The following is a 15335-nucleotide window of genomic DNA, read 5'->3' on the forward strand; positions in this document are numbered from 1 at the left end:
CACATTACACAATTAATAAACAATTACTACACAATACCCATTCACTGTCGTCTCATCATCAAAAACATGTTCCAGATTTGTCATCCATTGTTCCATTCCAGTGTTCATTAACCAATCATTGCACTAATTATTCGAACGCCTGCTCAAACAGCCAGGTCTTCACTTTTTTGCGGAATACCATTAGAGATGGTGCTAGTCTAATGTTCGTAGGAAGGGCGTTCCACAGCCGAGGAGCCACCACTGAGAAGGCCCTATCTCCCGTCCCCGCCAGCCGTGCTTGAGAAGCAGGCGGGATCGAGAGCAGGGCCTCCCTGGAAGATCTCAAAGTCCTGGTGGGTTCATAGGCCGAGATGCGGTCGGATAGGTAGCTTGGGCTGGAACCGTTTAGGGCTTTAAAGGCCAACGCCAGCACTTTGAATTCAGCCCGGTAGCAGATTGGTAGCCAGTGGAGTTGGCACAACAGGGGGGTTGTATGCTCCCTGCGCTCCGCTCCTGTTAAAATCATAGTTGGAGCTTCCGAGCTGTCTTCAAAGGCAACCCCACGTAGAGAGCGTTGCAGTAATCTAAATGGGATGTAACCAGAGCGTGGACTACCGTGGCCAAGTCAGACTTCCCAAGGTACGGGCGCAGCTGGCACACAAGCTTTAGCTGTGCAAATGCTCCCCTGGTCACCGCCGAAACCTGGGGTTCCAGGCTCAGCGATGAGTCCAGGGTCACACCCAAGCTGCGAACCTGCGTCTTCAGGGGGAGTGCGGCCCCATCCAACACAGGTTGTAACCCTATGCCCTGTTCGGCCTTGCGACTGACCAGGAGTACCTCTGTCTTGTCTGGATTCAATTTCAATTTGTTCTCCCTCATCCAGACCGTCACAGCTGCCAAGCACCGGTTCAGGACCTGGACAGCCTCCTTAGTAGCAGATTAAGTATACTTTATCCAACTAAGGAACCATCCAGACAGTACCTTTATCCCAGGAGCTTCCACAAAAAACAGGAGGGTGGCCAGACACTGTTCCCTGAAAACACGGAAGCAATTGCAAAAAAAAAACCCCCATGAGATTTCCAGGTGTGGGAATATCGCAGTTTTCAACCGAATATCCTCATCTTCGAATGTCTGTATGTCACTGCAATCGAAAATCACTGTATTTTTTTATCTAGGTTTGTTCCCAGGTTTTAGATGTTTGTTCCTGATTCATTGGTTCCTAAAAAGAAGGTAACAGTTGAGTAGAAGGTGAAAACTTCGTTTGTGAGCCAGACACTTCATGAAAGGTGTGGAGGGCACATTTTCTCTGGCCAGGACAAGTTTTCGCCCCCTAGTCAATGTTGTAAATCTTTTCACAAACAGAGCCATCAGGAACAGCCATGTATAACCCAGGAACAGCATCCTGTTGTTTGATGCCATGAGAATACAACCAAATCTGTCTGGACAGATGACCAGACAGCCAGGCTCTTAAAAAGTGTCAATAATTACAAAGTTATGTTCCTGGCTTGAAAGTGTATGTTCCTGTTTGATTGTGCAGTGCTGAATTGAGCAGAAGTGGTCCTACCTCGTAAACATTGTGTGTGGCAGATACTTTATGAAACGTCTGGACGGTATAGTTTCTCTGCCCAGGACAAAGAACAGAACTTTTGCAGTGATTCGCTGCAGTGATTCTCCACATATCTGCATCTTGAGAGTCGAAAAAACCACCAAAGTTTCCAGAGAAAGTCCCACAGGAGCCATCTTGGGAGCCTCTAGTTTTTAAAATTGTTATGATGCACTGTCTTTATGTCTAATTGCACTATAATGTTCTTTTGTTTATCAATGTATGTATTTTATGGCATTGAATTGTGCCCACTGTGTACGCTGCTTTGAGTCGCCTTCGGGCTGATATGAGCGGGGTAGAAATAATGCAAAATAAATAAATAAATAAATCTCACGACAAAGCATCAAGTCTTTGTTGCGAACAATGGCTTCAAACTACAAGAAAGGAGATTCCATCTGAACATGAGGAAGAACCTCCTGGCTGTGAGAGCTGTTCATCAGTCGAACTCTCTGCCCTGGAGTGCGGTGGAGGCTACTTCTTTGAAGGCTTTTAAGCAGAGGCTGGATGGCCATCTGTTGAGGGTGCTTTGAATGCGATTTCCCTGCTTCTTGGTAGGGGGTTGGACTGGATGGCCCACGTGGTCTCTTCCAACTCTATGATTCTATGATTCTAAGTCTGGCCAACAGAAGCAGAAATCCCAGAACCAACGGGTCTCTATGTGGACTTCTTCTGAAGTCCTGGGATATTTGCCCCTGTTTAAAACCTGTGATGTAGTGTTGACTTGAACCGTCCTAAGTAACGTCTCCTGGGGAGATCTACACTAGCCCAATATACTGGGGGGGCTGCGGCATGGGATGATGGATCAACTAGGGAGTGGGAGAGGAACCAACCCCTCAATTCTCCCCACCCATGTTGATGCCTATGCAACATGGGAAGCCTCCCATGTTGCTGTAGTGGTGGCTTACCATGCTCCCGCTTCACTTGGGTCATGGAGCCCTGCTGGAAGCAGATCAGCGTCGTGGGATGGGAGCCGGCGGGCTCCATGCCGCATGTGAATTAGGAGCCCATCCTATTTATTTTTTTTACTTGAGAAACTGCAAGTGACTTCTAGTGTGAGAGAATTGGCTGTCTGCAAGGACATTGCCCAGGAGATGCTCAGATGTTTTACCATCCTGTGGGGGGCCTCTCTCATGTCCCTGTGTGAGAAGCTAGAGCTGACAGACGGGAGCTCACTTTGCTCCCTGGATTCTTCAAAAGAAATTCCTTCATATGAAACTCACTGATTTAAAAAAATTACCAATACAACTGGTTTGAATGATTGAGCAAAGGGCACCTTTTGATCTGGTCCTCATTACCTTCAGACTTTTGTCTGTTAAGGATGCTTGAGTCTTTTCATCTGTGTGAACTCCCAGATCCAGGTAAGTTAACCTGACCTGGATCTGGGAGTTCACACAGATGAAATGCCTTAACAGACAAAAGTCTGGAGGTAATGAGGACCAGATCAAAAGGTGCCCTTCGTAAGTTAACCTGACCAACACCACACAGATAAACTTGCAGAATGACATTTAGTTATTAACTGGCTTTCATGGTGCCGTTGCGCCTGGGGGCTATAACTCTTAGTGAAAGAGGCATGGATGTGACATCTTTCCCCAGGGGATTGCTTCTTGCCCTCCTTTAAGGAAACTGGAACTCCCAAGGGCCAAAACACTGTAGATAACTCAAAATAGGTTTTTATTGTTCACAAAGAGTTATCCCTTTAAGGCAATAAGCTGGAAGTTTCAAAGAAGTAAAGGAAAATATGCATTACAGTCTCTGGTTGTCTTGAATCCAAGGAGTTTTGCAGCTGAGAAGCTTTTCCAGGTCCCTCTTTCTCAATGGCTGTGAATGCCAGAGCAATCCACAACCCCAGTCCAAATGGCTTATGTTTGAAGACACAAAGTCTTCCTCTGGTGCCAAAGGACTGGTCTGAAGGTGCTTGAGACTTCCCAATGTCGTCCAGGTTGATCTGAACATGAAACATAAGTCTCAAGGGTAAAAACCTCAGAATTGGTGCTGAGAGGTAACTTAATCAAGGGCTTTTAGAGCCAAGTCTCTCTCTCACATCTATCTGATAGAAAGTTTGGTGGTGAGATGGAAAAGGAAACACTGTCCTGCTCTCTAGGAAGAGATGGGGTCAAACAATTGAGCAGGAGGAGCAATTCAACTGGTGCAAACAACATTGATTGACAGCTATAAATAACCAATCAATCCAACTATACATTTACAGGGTAAAAAGGCAAAATCAGGCATGATAAACAGTTCAAATCTTGCAACTTACAATTCTACATATAGGTGGCGCCACTCGCGCCGTCACATTCACATCTCCCTAATGTTCCAATATAATCCACAATATAAACAAGTATAGCAACATTTTAATGTAAATCTGAATGCATTTCATGCATATTTTAGAATTAATATGCATTTAAAATATTATTTCCATAGACATTTTTCTATGTATTTATTCTTTCAAAATAAAATAACAAGACATGGATATTGATTGAAAATAGATTTGTCTGTTGGACTGAAACTCCATCCTCTCTCTTTATGTTAATTGGCCCAAACTATGAAACATCATGCAGATTTGCTTCAAGGGAGAAACTGTTACAGTAATTACTTTCTCATGCAGGGATGCAAAAAAACCAATTCTCTAATTATCAAGAGGTCAGTGCTGTCAGTTGCCACTTTGTAGGTAACCGGGGAAATTTCGCAGATGCTACTTCGCAAACAGAACCTACACTTTCTGTATTTGTTGGTGTCTCGTCTATTCAGCAAACAGTATCCCTGCAAACAGTTCTGGGATGGTGATTTACCACTTCACCACATTCATTAAATACTACTGTGCCACCCACTTAAGAAATGGCAACTTACTACTTCATCACACTAGAGAATGAATCCTTTTTCAATCTGGTTTCTGCCTCCTGCAGAATTCTGGGGTTTGTAGTTTAGTGAGGCTGTTAAAGGGACCTTCCTAAACTACAAACCCCATGATTCTGCAGGGGGCAGAAACCAGATTTAAAGTGGATTCATTTTCTAGTGTGATGAGGAGACTGTGTTCATCACATGACATATGCTTCAAGTGTAGGGTAGAGATATTTTGGGGTTAAAAAAAGGATTTGCAAAGGATTATCTTTTCAGATGCTTCCTAAGCTGGTTGGCAAGTGACTTTTTTTGCACATTATCCAGATAGAGATGGGCAAAATGGTCCATTCGGTCATATGATGGAATTTGTCGTTCTCAGCTTTAAAATGATATGGTAAGGCCATTCGCACCTACGCCGATTTACTGGACAACCTTGGGTAGAGGTTGTTGGAAATAGCAACCTCCCAATGTGATCGGAGGTGACCCCCCCCCCCCCCCCCAGGGCTCTGTAAAAGATAGTTCAAAATCGGGGAATTCATAGTTTTGCCAAGAACACCAGGCTGAATTGATCTCATAATCCCCTATCTCTCCTCCTGTTTTTATGAATGGACTCAGTGCTCCCTTGAACTTCCATGCACACCCCCCCCCCCCATGAACTCTTATGTGTTCTTATGAACTTTCATGAACTTTATAGGAACTTTTATAGACTCTTGCCAAACTTTGTGAACTTTTATGGACTTTGGGGAAGGAGGAGCTGACATGACTTCCCCTTAGACCCTGCATGATTCCTCCTTTTCCTATGAACCCTGTGTGTGCTTCCTTGCCCATTCTTCATTCCCTATATGTATGTATGTCTATATAAGAAAATATGAAGGAAAGCAACCTTTTCATGAACCAGCAATTCATGGTTCTTGGGGTTTCCAAACTCCATGAGTCAATAATCCCCTAACAAAGGATTTCACCAAGCCCATTTGCATAGACAAGAAGTAAATGGATCTGTCTGACCGGACCTCGGAGGGCTAATAGCCAGGCCATCTGGAACGATGGAGTCTATGGGCACTTTGGATCACCCAACACAAAGGACATCTCTGAGAGGAACCAGGGATTTGTCATCCACCTCCCTACTGTGCACATCCTGATCTCCTTAAACTAGCATCTACTTCATCCATGAACTCAATGTCGCAGGACAGTGTGACAAAGAATCTGACCTCTTGGGGCTAGATAAGAATGTTAATTCAAGGAATCAAACAATAACCTAGGCCAGGCTTGAGAGCCTAAAGCTATCACCCAGCTATTTGACAAACACCAGACATTCTTAATCCAGTCAACTAGTCAACTCTGCAGAGCACCCGATGAACCAACCTGGACACAGCATATTATTTGAGAACACAGAAATGCTGGACCACTCTCACAACCACCATGTCAGACTACACAGAGAAGCCATTGAAATCCACGGGCATGTGGACAATTTCAACAGAAAGCAGGAAACCATGAAAATGAACAAAATCTGGCTACTACCAGTATTAAAAAAAACTCTAAAATTAGAACAGCACAACAACAGAGAGGAAACAAACAAGGACATCTAATTAATTACCTCTCAACAAAAGATTGCTCCAGGCACTGTCAGGCCATTATATGCTAATCAAGGTGATCAGTTGAAACATTCACACCTAGCTCCATAAGACAAGAGTCCTTTGTCCCACCCTGGTCATTCCACAGATATATAAACCCTTTTTCCTAGTTCCAACAGACCTCACTACCTCTGAGGATGCTTGCCATAGATGCAGGCGAAACGTCAGGAGAAAATGCCTTTAGAACATGGCCATATAGCCCGAAAAAATCTACAACAACCCAATGACTCCAGCCATGAAAGCCTTCAATAATACTTTTGTATTTCCTTTTTGAATAAAATTAATAGTAATTCAATAATGCACACAACGAGTTACTCTTCTGAGATAGGTATAATTAATAATTAGTTGCTTCACAATAAGTCACATAACAAATTAATTTACTAAATAACTTTCCAAACTTGAAGCAACTCTAGGAGACTTGAAAGACTGTCATAAAGAGACAGGTTCTGCTTCCACCAACTGAGTCAAAATCCTGTTCTTGCAATCTAATGAAACAGTTCTCTCCCTCCTTTACCATATTTACTTAGCTGTTGCATAACCTAATAATATTAAATGACTTCCAAATAACCTAATAGCATACCAGAGTTTCATTCCTTGTGCACTCTCCATGATGATCTATGCCATGACCAGCCATGTGATACTCACACAGTCATGGGAGTAGAGAGCAGGAGGCCCTCTGATATAGCTGGAGTACAGGTCCCATCAGCCCCTAGGTATTATAGCAAATGGATGAAGGAGGGCTTATTTATTTATTATTTGTTTATTTACTATAGCTGTACTCTACCTTTCTCACCCCAAAGGGGGCTCAAGGCAGCTTTACACATATGCAACAATTCAATGTTGCCTATGTCCACACTTTTTGTTATTTGCTGTTCATTCATTCAGTCGTTTCCGACTCTTCGTGACCTCATGGACCAGCCCACGCCAGAGCTCCCTGTTGGCCGTTGGCCGTCACCGCCCCCAGCTCCTTCAAGGTCAATCCAGTCACTTCAAGGATTCAACAATTCAATGTTGCCTATGTCTACACTTTTTGTTGTTTGTTGTTCATTCGTTCAGTCATTTCCGACTCTTCGTGACCTCATGGACCAGCCTATGCCAGAGCTCCCTGTCGGCCGTCACCACCCCCAGCTCCTTCAAGGTCAATCCAGTCACTTCAAGGATGCCATCCATCCACCTTGCCCTTGGTCAGCCCCTCTTCCTTTTTCCTTCCATTTTCCCCAGCATCATTCTCTTCTCCAAGCTTTCCTGTATTCTCATTATGTGGCCAAAGACCTTCAACTTTGCCTCTGGTCTCCTTCCCTCCAGTGAGCATTCGGGCTTTCTTTCCTGAAGTATGGACTGGTTGGATCTTCTCACAGACCAAGGCACTCTCCGAATTTTCCTCCAACACCACAGTTCAAAAGTGTCTATCTTCCTTGGCTCAGCCTTCTTTAAGGTTCCAGCTCTCACATCACTAGGTTATTATGGGGAATACCATTGCTTTGACTATGCAGATCTTCGTTGCCAGTGTGATGTCAGCTTTATTTCCACACTGAGCAAAGTCAAGGAATAATTCTAAGTTTGGAGGAAACTCCAGGTCCTTCATGGTGGTCTCTGTGATCCACTCAAAAAGGCTCTTTTCAGAAAGCTTTACTGCTCAGCAGCTTGGAAAGACTCCCTCCCACCTACCACACATGTCCCAACCACCAAGCTACTGAGCCTTCAGTTTCATTTCATCCATTAACAGAGAAACTATTTTTCTCGGAGCTTCATCTTTGTTTTTTCTTATTCTATTGTTTTTTTAAAAAAATCTCACTTTTCTCATCCATTTCTCCTTCACTTGCTGTTTTCTGACCTCAAAAGCTCTTTGCAAACTCTTTTCCATTGGTAAGGTTTTCCTGTGCTTAGGAGAAAGGCTTATTGTTGAAAAGTATGCTATTTGTCAAGGAGGGGGTTCAACCCCCCCCCCCATTTTTCAGGTTAAAAAAACCCTGTTTTACTCATTAATTTTAACTAGTTAACCAAATCCCCCTGCTAAGCCAATCAGAAGCCAAAATTAAACGAGTCCCTCCAGAACTGCAAGCACTATCTCAAGAAAATTTTGACAATTTATTTACAGTCAGTACTTGCAGCAATAGCTGATATCATGGAAGCAATGAAGTTGGCCAAGCCACAACTGGTAGGCAAAGCCTAAGGCATGGGATGGATTTGAAGCCCCCCATGAAGGAGACCAGAACATTAATTTAATTAAGTCTATATAAAATATAGAATGAACCATACTATTTAAATTATTTTGTGTTATGGAACTACTTTTCATGATCTGCACATCATCTGTGCGCATTCAGAAGACGACCTACAAGCCACTCTAAACACCTCAGAAGCATATGAGAAGCACGGCCTGTCATTGAACATCGAGAAAACCAAATTGCTCTTCCAGCAATCACCAGCCAATCCGTCTGCAATGCCAGAAATACAGCCTAATTGTGTAACATTAGAAAATGTTGACTACATTGGCAGCCACCTCTCTACAAAAGTCAACATTGACACTTAAATTCAACACCGTCTGAGCTCTGCGAGTGCAGCATTTTTCCAAATGAAGCAGAGAGTGTTTGAGGACCGGGACATCCGTAGGGATACCAAGGTGCTTGTTTATAAATCTATTGTACTCCCAACCCTGCTATACGCTTGCGAGACGTCGACAGTCTACAGATGTCACGTGCAACTCCTGGAATGATTCCATCAGTGCTGCCTCTGGAAAATCCTGCAAATCTCTTTGGAAGACAAGTGGACAAATGTCAGCATGCTGGAAGAAGCAAAGACCACCAGCATTGAAGTGAAGGCCCTCCACCATCAACTCCGCTGGACTGGCCATATTGTCCGGATGCCAGACCATCATCTCCCAAAGCAGTTGCTCTACTCTGAACTCAAGAATGGAAAACAGAATGTTGATGGGCAGGAAAAGAGATTTAAATATGGGTGCAAAGCCAACCTTAAAAACTGTGACATAAACACAGAGAACTGGGAAGCCCTGGCCCTTGAGCGCTCCAGTTGGAGGTTAGCTGTGACCAGCAGTGCTGCAGAATTTGAAGAAGCGTGAATGGAGGGCAAAAGAGAGAAACGTACCAAGAGGAAGGCGCGTCAAGCCAACCCTGACCGGGACCTCCTTCCACCTAGAAACCGATGCCCTCACTGCTGGAGAAGAGGCAGATCAAGAATAGGGCTCCACAGTCACCCATGGACCCACCCCCAGGATACTACACTTCAAGGACCATCATCCTTGGACTATGAGGGATTGCCTAAATAAGTAAGTTTCATGATCTGCTTTAAAAAAATTCAAACGCCCCCCCCCCCCCTTCCCAGATTTTTTTCCTGGCTACGGTCCTGCCAGCAACATCTTAGCTGGTGAAAGTTTAACTATAACTAACTAATTGTTTTGAAAGATAACTTCAAGTGATAGTATCTTTCATTGTAGAGTCAAGGCAAAAATCATTTTAAGAAAACAGTCAATGCATAAAATCATAAGATCAGTCCCTATACAACTGCCAATTGTGCCTCTAATGGAGTGGATCCCAACCTGTGGTCTGTGGACCATCAGTGGTCTGCAAGAATTCAAATATGGTCCACAGCTTCACCATTGCAATGAGAGCAACTGGTCTTGCAAAACCCTCTTATAGTGCCAAGGCTTATTAAATATGGTTTTCTGTGTGCAAGCAGATGGTAACTACTGGATGGCATATGCTCTGTAAGTGAAACTAGAGCTGATGTGGTCTATCCAATGCAATTTTCTCAATCAGCACCCCAAATAACCAAACTGAATTTAAAGTTGACGAAAAAAATTATTTGTAAGCCTTTTGGTACCAATGTTGGAGAATGGCTGCTGGTCAAAGTGGCCCCGGGTCAAAAAAAAAAGGTCGGGAACCACTGCTCTAATGTTAGCACACAACACTTTACCTTTTGAAGCTCATAAGCAATATATTGAAATTATAAAGTAATATTAAAATATTTATATTTATTCAAAAGAACAAAACAATCCCTGTAACTTGGGCAGCTCTTTCAAGAACTACGTGCTACTTGCCTGGCTGACTTCTAATTAATGTTAATGTGCTTCTTTCACATGTGCCAGGTCATAGTCATCATTTCATTAAAGCATGTGCATGTCATTATTCTGGTTCCCATAGCTCTTCACTGCTAGGGATGATTTCACAGGAAACCGTGGTGAGTCATATAATATCTCCCTGATTCAGCAAGGGTGATGCATACTAGGAAACCAGTTTCCACAAACACCTCTCCTACTTGCCTTCACTTGGCTCTGGTTCACTATTTTCCAGTTATTCCTGCTAACCCAGGTGGTAAATGTATTCATTTATTCAACTTAACATGCACAAGGAGACTAATTAATTAAGCAAATGTGAATGTGATGGTTCACAAAAAGGATACAAAGGAGTTGTGAAATGGAAAACTTGATGTAATGGGAGCGAATGTGGCCACAGTGGTTGGTTGGAAGATCCTGGGAGCTGTAGTCTCAGAAAAGAAAACTGGGACACCTGTAGCTAAGAGCAACAATAGAGTCATCTCAAGGTGACAAAAGCTGATCATGAGGAAGGACAGAAAAGCTAGGAGAGGCTGCAGCAGTTTTCTTTTGTTTTGTTGGGACCCCTGGAGGGGTCACGATGATATCAAGCAGGAATTTAGTGTCTCTCGCCCTGGAGGGTGAGAGCCCACAGACCCAACAAGGAGGGCCCACTACTTTGGTGAGCGAAAAAGAAGACATGCAATATGGAATTTTCCTGATTTCCCAAATAAATCTCACCAAAGTTGAAGAAAACGCCACCGAGTTGCTTTATTGCAATCCAGCTAGAAAGGATGCAAAGCCGCGATATTTCGTCAGGCAAGCATACATTCAATAAAAGCTGTGCCATTTTATAGAAAATACAGAGCTGTAGATTTCAAATTCCCCGCTGCCCACCCATCAGCCAGCTTGGCGCTGATTGGCTGATGCCAATGGGAGGAAGCTTGGTTGCCTCTAGCGTGCTTCAGCCAATCAGCGAGGCGCTGTTGCCTCGGTCCTGGCCAATCAGGAGAAGGGGAGGCGGGACGAGCGAAGACAAGGAAGGGATGAATGGACTAATGTCCCAATTGTTCTTGGATCCGGATTTTTCCTGCGACTGGCCTTGGAAACAATAAGCGTGATCTGTGTGGCAGTTTTGGTGTGGAAGTAAACAAAGGATGAAGCAACTGGGGACTCGTTTGTCCCTTGTGTCCTGATGGGATTAACCAGACGGATGTATGCCCCAAGAGGTCCAGCTCCAAGGCTTGGGGCATATTTCCTTTATATTGTCCATGCAAGTAGTTTCTGTCAGGATCCCTTTCAATCAAAGGATTATCTTCTCAGAGGAATGTGAAGTTTTCCCTAAGGCTTTGGGCGCTGGGGTCACGAAAAGTGGCATTTCATATTTCATATAAGTGGTATGGGGAAGGGGAAAACATGCAAGAGAATCGTATGAGGGTACATTCATATAAAGAGAAAGAGCCCATCTCCACCTCCACCCACCCACCAAAGTGCATTGGGAATTCATAAAGCCATTTTAAGAGCCCATGGGGCTGGGGAGAGGAACAAGCTTTAAAAAGTCCAAAGGTTCATGGGGCTTGAAAAAGTAAAGTTTCCAAAAAGTTTCTAAGAATCCTTCAGAAGGGAAAAAGTCCCATAAAAGTTCAAGAGAGTACATAAGTGTAAAGGGAGGTGGTTTCTCAGTAATAAATGTGTTACCTTCTGCTATATATGAAACATAGGGCATAAAACCTTGATTAAATGTTCACACTATCTGACATGGGAAGGGTCCCTGTTGTGGTTGTTTGTGTCTTTGCAAATTGACCAAAACTTGACCCCTATTATCCAGCCTGATGTCCTTGTCCTTAGCAAAACTATAAGTTACTATCTCTTATGGGAGGGAGGTCATGCTCGACTTCACTGAGAGAGTGTCAGAGAGGTCGCCAAAGACCATCAGAAAACACAGTATTTTCTGTTGGTCATGGGGGTTCTGTGTGGGAAGTTTGGCCCAATTCTATCATTGGTGGAGTTCAGAATGCTCTTTGACTGTAGGTGAATTATAAATCCCCCACTAAACAGATATCTATAAAACTAGTGTTAATACAAAGTTGTCCTGTTACTATATTCTTAATTGTAATGAAGTTGATATGAAGTTCAAAATGAAAATATATACATAATCTGACTATTATTTGTAAGCAAAAAATGGGAAACGAACTAATACATTTAGGCATAGTTTACAGATATAACAAACATTATGCCCATGTTTGAATACTTTCCAAAATAACTCATAAGTTCTCCTATAGTCCCTGTGATAACAATGTTAATTCAATACAGCCCAGTCCTATGTAAAATCCAAATTGTGGTAGAAATTCTTATTGATGGAAGTAGTGATCAGGAACGTGATAAAGAACGGACCAGGAAAGTGTTCAGGAACGACAAGGGTTCCTGGGTACTTTTAATCCTTGTTTCTGGAAATGTTTCCCTTCTTCAGATTGCTTGCTTCATGTATTTGGGATTGTATCTTCAAAAGATTTATATGCTTATAAATAATAGTCGGATTATGTATATATTTTTATTTTGAACTTCATATCATTACAATTAAGAATATAGTAATAGGACAACTTTGAATTATAAATCCCAGCAACTACAACTCCCAAATGTCAAGCTCTATTTTTCCCCAAACTCCACTAATGTTCACATTTGGGCATATTAAGTATTCGCGCCAATTTTGGTCCAGATCCAACATTATTTTTTTATTGTTTTATGAAGCATACAGAAAACAAAACTGACACCAGATCCATCACTGTTTTAGTCCACAGTGCTCTCTGGATGTAGGTGAACTACAACTCCAAAACTCAAGGTCAATGCCCACCAAAGCCTTCCAATATTTTCTGTTGGTCATGGGGGTACTGTGTGCCAAGTTTGGTTCAATTCCATCATTGACGAAGTTCAGAATGCCCTTTGATTGTAGGTGAACTATAAATACCAAATGACAAAATCAATTTCCCCCCTCCCACTGCCAACCCCACCAGTATTCAAATTTGGGCATATCAGGTATTTGTGCCAAATTTGGTCCAGTGAATGAAAATACATCCTGCATATCAGATATTTGCATTATGATTCATAACAGTAGCAAAATGACAGTTATGAAGTAGCAACGAAAATATTTTTATGGTTGGAGGGTCACCACAACATGAGGAACTATATTAAGGGGTCGCGGCATTAGGAAGGTTGAGAAACACTGGCCTGCAGTGAAGAGCAAGATTCCCCCCACCCTTCTCATCGTCCTGTGTTCAGTTAATTCAGGTATAGGCAAACTTCAGCCTTCCAGGTGCCTGAGTTAATTGAATGTAGACTCCTTTTGCAATTTGGAATCAGTTTGAAGCACCGGACAAAAGCTGAAGACAAAGGGGGAAGTCTATCACAGCCCAATTCTCTCCTGTCTTCGGTAGGTTATGCCATGCTCATTTCTATTAGAATTGCAACATGGGATTTATTATTCCTACTGCGTGCTATCTGACACACATTACTGAGGACAAAAGTATGACTAGTGCAGAATAAGATGGAACAATTAGTTCTCTATTGGCATGAGAATTAGAATGCTATTAATCACATTACAAATGTATTTGCCTTTTTTGGCAACCTTGTCATGATGATGAGTCATATTTGGCTCGTCATCAAAGTCAGTCCCAAGGGCTGCACCTGTACATTTCACTTAATTTCCCAAGAGCAATTTATGTCAGAATAAATGTATTTATTCCTTCATTCTGTCTCCATTTCCACTACTGTATGGTCATTTTGAAATCGACTGGCTCCAGTTTTATATCATCCCCAGATCTTATACAATTTTTTCCCAAAACTCTACATCCTCGAGAGGGACCCAAGACCATATCAGCTCATCTATATGAACCCCAAAATACACAACAATTCTTGTTTTTTAAAAACAAAAAATAATAATTGTGAAAATGTATTGTCGAAGGCTTTCATGGCTGGAATCACTGGGTTGTTGTAGGTTTTTCTGGGCTATATGGCCAAGTTCTGGATGCATTTTCTCCTGACGTTTCGCCTGCATCTATGGCAAGCATCCTCAGAGGTAGTGACTACCTCTGAGGATGCTTGCCACAGATGCAGGCGAAACGTCAGGAGAAAATGCCTCCAGAACATGGCCATATAGCCCAAAAAACCTACAACAACCCAATAATTGTGAAGCTCTGGAAGATTGAGAGTCCCACGTATTCTGTCCTAAATCAATGCAACATTCTAGTTTGATAAACTGGTAGCACCACCATTATTATTATATACTCTCACCCAACCTATTCATCTTGTATGCAGAATACATCATGCGATGTGCGCAGCTTGACAAATGCAAGGCTGGGGTTAAAATTGCTGGAAGAAACATTAACAACCTTTGATATGCAGATGATACCACTTTGATGGCCAAAAGTGAGGAGGAGCTGAGGAGCCTTATAATCAAGGTAAAAGAAGAAAGGTCAAAAGCAATTAAATATTAAAAAAAACCCAAGATTATGGCAACCAGACTGATTGATAACTGGGAAATAGAGGGAGAAAACGTGGAGGCCGTGACAGACTTTGTATTTCTAGGTGCAAAGATGACTGCAAACGGGGACTGCAGCCAGGAAATCAGAAGATGTTTCCTTCTTGGGAGGAGAGCAAGGACCAATCTCGATAAAATAGTGAAGAGTAGAGACATGACACTGGCAACGAAGATCCACATAGTAAAAGCAATGGTATTCCCATAGTCACCTATGGATGTGAGAGCTGGACCATAGGGAAGGCTGAGCCAAGGAAGAGAGACGCTTTTGAACTGTGATGTTGGAGGAAAATCATGAGAGTGCCTTGGACCATTGAGAAGATCCAACCAATCCATACTTCAGGAAATAAAGCCCGACTGCTCACTGGAGGGAAGGATAGTAGAGGCGAAGATGAAGGACTTTGGCCAAATTATGAGAAGACAGGAAAGCTTGGAGGAGACAATGATGCTGGGAAAAATGGAAGGGAAAAGGAAGAGGGGACCGACCAAGGGCAAGATGGAGGGATGGTATCCTTGAAGTGACTGGCTTGATTCTGAAGGAGCTGGAGGTGGTGATGGCCAACAAGGAGCTCTAGCCTGGGCTGGTCCAGGAGGTCATGAAGAGTTGGAAGCAACTGAATGGATAAACAACAACATGAACTGGGTTTAGCATCAGTTTAACACTACCTTCATTTTTGGTATGTGGATCTCCATGTGGTGATTTCC

This window comes from Anolis sagrei, chromosome 3, assembly GCF_037176765.1.
Source record: "Anolis sagrei isolate rAnoSag1 chromosome 3, rAnoSag1.mat, whole genome shotgun sequence".
In the NCBI taxonomy this organism is placed as follows: Eukaryota; Metazoa; Chordata; class Lepidosauria; order Squamata; family Dactyloidae; genus Anolis; species Anolis sagrei.